This window comes from Loxodonta africana, chromosome 3 (assembly GCF_030014295.1).
Source record: "Loxodonta africana isolate mLoxAfr1 chromosome 3, mLoxAfr1.hap2, whole genome shotgun sequence".
Taxonomy (NCBI): Eukaryota; Metazoa; Chordata; class Mammalia; order Proboscidea; family Elephantidae; genus Loxodonta; species Loxodonta africana.
Genome location: NC_087344.1, coordinates 179495884 through 179500477, shown reverse-complemented (window position 1 = coordinate 179500477; position 4594 = coordinate 179495884). Strand labels below are relative to the sequence as shown.

Genomic DNA, 4594 nt, shown 5'->3' with positions numbered 1-4594 from the left:
CACGGACGGTGGAGGACCTAAAGCTGTTCATCAATATCGTAAGACCTGCGGTCCCCAAGTATTTTGGTGTCCAACATATGAAATTCAGCTACATTTCTGTAGCAAAGTGCTACAGAAAGCTCTCGGGAAAAACACCAACCATCCCTTCAGGCAAAGGACTCTGCAGGTTCCATTAGGCCCCAACTGTTTTCTGCTCCTACCCTGGAAGGGAGGCTCTCTGGAGCCCACAACCGGGCTTCGGGATCCCGCAGCTCACTAGGGTTTCCGTTTTCAGAACTAAGCACCCCTGAGGTTCTCCAGTTCCCCACCGCACAGGGGCTGTGAACGCAGCCACCCCGGAGCTTTGGACCAAAGGCTCGGTGGCCGTTTAAGGGCGCTGGTAGTCAGTGCTCTTGGTTCTTGATAAATGATCCGTGCTTTCTATGAAAAATGCTCAGTGTCATTACTTGTTATTCACCCCTGCACTTGTTAGTTGCCATAGAGTCATTAAGACTCACTCATGACGAACCTATGAGCGCAGTGTAAAACTGCTCCATAGGGTTTTCAAGGCTGCGACCCTAGAGAAGCAGATTGCCAGGCCTGTCTTCTGAGGGGCCTCTGCATGGGTTAATGGTCGAGTGGCTAACCGTTTGGCAAGGAAACAGAAAACAAGTGTTGTCAAGGATGTGGAAAATTGGAACTCTCACCCATTGCTGGTGGGATTGTAAAATGGTTCCGCCTCTGTGGGAATCTTTGGTGATTCCTCAAAAAGTTAAACATAGAATTACCATATGAGCCAACAATTCCACTACTAGGTATATACACCAAAGAACTGAAAGTAGTAATGCAAACAGATACTTGTACACCAATGTTTGTTGCAGCATTATTCACATTATCCAAAAAGTGTAAACAAACCAAGTGTTCATCAACAGATGAATGGATAAATAAAACGCGGTATATCCATTAAAAAACCATTACTGTGGAGTCAATTCCAACCCATAGCAACCCTATAAGGACAGAGTAGAACTGCCCCATAGGATTTCCAAGAAGGGGATGATGAATTTGAACTGCTGACCTTTTGGTTTATTCAGCCATAAAGAAAAAGGAGAGTTCTGATGCATGCTAAGACATGGATGAACCTAGAAAAATTGTGCTGAATGAAATTAGCCAGACAGAAGAGGACAAATATTACATGACCCCACTTATATGGAATATCTAGAATAGGCAAATGCATAGAGACCAAAGTTTATTCAGTGGTTACCAGAGTGGGTGGGAAGGAAAAAGCAGCAATTATTGCTTAAACGGCGCTGAATTTCTGTTTAGGATGATGAGGAAATTTGGAAGCGGACAGTGGGGATGATTCCACACATGGTGAACCTAATTAATGTCACTGAATTGTGCACAGAAAGTGTTTGAAATGACAAGTGTTTTTGCTATATATTTCATCACACAAACTCAAATGATCCGCACTTCTAGTCCACCCCAGAACAGCAGAAGAACCTTCCCTCCTGGCCCTACCCTGCGCTCCCCCTGGGGCCTGACCTGCACTCTTGCCCTCTTTCTGCTCAAGCCCTTTTGCCTCAGCACCTCTCAGCCCCACCTCCCCAGGACACTTGCAGGGTCTCTTGTTCCATGAGACTCAAGTCCAATACTTTATTCACACCTTCATGTCTTAGCTCTACCTTAACAAAGGCAGAAACACGTGTCTTAGGGCATTTGGCTCTTGGAAAATATAAAAAAACCAACACAGGCCAAGCCAGTCTCGGGGCCTGCATTGAAATCTTTTCAACACCAGGCCAGGAGGCCGAGTAAAAACCGCAGGACCCAGGGGCAGCTCACGCAGAGTTCAGGATCGCTTGCTTTCTCCCTCCTCAGTCTTGAGATTCTTTTTGAAGGACAGTTATGTTTCAACACTAGAGATTCATTTTGCTTGCCTTTTTTATTTTTCTGCTGAACAGGTCCCAAAAAACCCAAGGTCACGGAGAGCTAATTTTAACGCAGGCGGTTTGCACAGAGCCACAATGTCTGGACAGATTTTCACCTTCGCCTCACAGCAACCACCATTAGGCAAAGAGTTTCTTTTGCTGAAAGACTTTAATGTTATTCTCCCTATGGTTTCCTTTAGGGATAAAGTTAAAAAAAAAAAAAGTTTAGCGAAAAACGTGCTATTTTCTCTAGCAGTTGCTGCTCTTGGTGCAGTGCTTACCGAGCGGCCTTCACCCCGAAGTTGAAGTGCTCCCACCCTGGGGAAGGAGCAGACTTGCCCGCTCACTGGAAACCAGGACGCGGAGCGCGCGGCTTTGTTTTCTGGTTCAAAGTGGAAGCGAGGATACAATGGGACCACATCACGCTCACCAGCGACCTAGGACCGCGTTCCAGACGATGCTGACTTCGGAAATTCATAACGTACTTGTCCTCTTTCCTTCCCTCCTTGATCTGTCTTCCTCCTCCGCCGCCCACCCAGAGGAGAGGGAGGATTCAACGCCTTTCTGCTCCGTCAGGACCCTTTGGGTCCCTCCTAAACAGGACAAAGGGGACAGTTGTTCTTCCCCTACAGAGGTGGAGGGGAGAGCGGGCTACTGGGGAACCACAAACTACCGCGTGCGTCCGGGCGCATCGCACACCTGCGCCTCTCCGGGTTCAAGAAACGGAAAAAAGGCGCCTTTGGAAGCTTCTCTGCAGGCAGAACCCAAAAGGAGTGGGGGGTTCGTGACTCCTAAGACAAGTCGAGCGGAGGAGTCTCAGGCATGTCTCTGACTCTCCAATACATGCCAGGAACAGGCTGATTTTGAGGGACGGAGCCAAAGAAAAAGGGCTAAGGCAGTCCAGCACCACGACCCTGGGATTAAGGGTCTGAAACCCAAGGTCTGAGCGAGCCCGGGGTCGCGCCTTATATTGATGTCCCGCCTTTATCAGGAGAGTCGTTGGTCCAGATTCAGAGCTCAAGAAAGGGAGGGACTGTGTAGGCCAACGTCCACATCTGACCAAGAAGGGACAAATTCCTAACTATTTAGATGTGGGTTCTGTGGAAAAGAACAGCGCCGAGAAGAGCTCGGGATTTTTTTGTCTAAGTAGATGGAAGGATGGAGCTCCCATCAACTAAAGCGGGAGAGGCACTCTGACAGCGTAGAGGTTAAGGGTCATAGCTGCTAACTAGAAATATCCGAGTTCAAATCCACCAGATGCTCTTCGGAAATATTATGGGGGTTTCTACTCTGTCCTATAGGGTTGCCATGAGTCGTGCCGGAGGAGAACCGGTTTGTTTTTTTTAAATGATGGGAAAGGAAGTCCTAGTGGCATAGTGGTTAAGAGCTACGCCTGCTAACCAAAAGATCGGCAGTTCAAATCCACCAGGCGCTCCTTGGAAACTGTGGGCAGATCTACCCTTCCCTGTAAGGCCGCTATGAGTCTCAGAATCTACTCAACGATGATGGGAAAGGTGCAGCGAGTTTTAGGAGAAAGATCTGGAGTTCAATTCCGGTCCCGGGGCCCTCTTTAAAAGAGTTTTCCGTCCGGGCTGCACCCGTTAGAGCCCTTTTTGATACTGGACTCTCGGGGGCTCATGCTCGGCGCCCTTCCCACCCTGGGCGCCCCCTCCCTGCAAGCTCGCCCCTGCCCTGGTCCCGGCCACCATGTCTCCACGCGCTCCCGCGACGCAAAGGCGCACGTCTAGGTCAGGTCTGAGGTAGGGCGGGGAAGAGCCACCTCGCTCCGAGACTTGTGGCGACCTGAGAGCTCTCGGTGTGCGGCAGGCTGGCTCGCCTTTTGGAGAAGGCGGGGAGGAAAGGGCCTTTGGGGAGGATCGCAGGAGGAGAGGGCGGCACCCCAGAAAGTAGGCGTCCTGGGTCCCCCGAGTTTGTTTCAAAGCGAGGTATTGCCAAAAGGAACCCAGAACCCAGTGCTGTCAGGAGGAGGGAGAAAAAAAAAAAGCTATTTGCCAGTTCCCTGGTGGTCTAGTGGCTAGGATTCGGCGCTTTCACCGCCGCGGCCCGGGTTCGATTCCCGGTCAGGGAAAAAGGCTTTTTTGCTACGTCTCTCCTCAGGAATCTTCTTTAGCCCCGTTTAATGCTAAACAGCCAGGGCCTTGCCTAGGCTTGAAGAAGTGAAAGGCGATGAGCAGTTGTAACCTTTCGCTTTCAGAATTTTCATCTCAAGAGAACAAAGTAGAACCTGAGACAAAAGCTCCAATCTTCCTTAGCAAAAAATTTTGAAACAAAAAAAGTTGAAAGAATACTAACTTCATATATTCTTCCCGTACGTTTTACCAAAGAACATTTTTCACATTAGCTTTGTCAGTCTCTCCATATGTATGTATTTGCTACCACATTTGAGAGTAATTTGCAGATAATCCCATGATTGTTTTGGTTACTGTTTTCCTTTGGCAATATCCCTCTAAACTAGCCTCTTGGAGACCTGTCCATTTTGTCCTCTCGAAGAGGCCCCTCTTGCACACTCTGAGGTGTGACCTAGAGCCCCTTCCATGAGCTACAGACTCCAATCACTGGGGAAATTCAAGAGTTTAGAGATTACCTCCTGGGAACCAGTGCGAAAGACCAAATCCTTTGAGTAAAATTAATTGCACACTCCACAGTACATTTCGAAATTTGAAAACAGA

General features: G+C 48.7%; 1 non-coding gene across 1 annotated transcript; it reads left to right on the top strand.

Annotated features, from left to right (window-relative positions):
* Window positions 1-3921: 3921 nt before the first annotated feature.
* Window positions 3922-3993, top strand: TRNAE-UUC (transfer RNA glutamic acid (anticodon UUC)). Its single transcript has one exon. It is a non-coding gene; the product is annotated as a tRNA-Glu (tRNA).
* The last annotated feature ends 601 nt before the right edge of the window (window positions 3994-4594 follow it).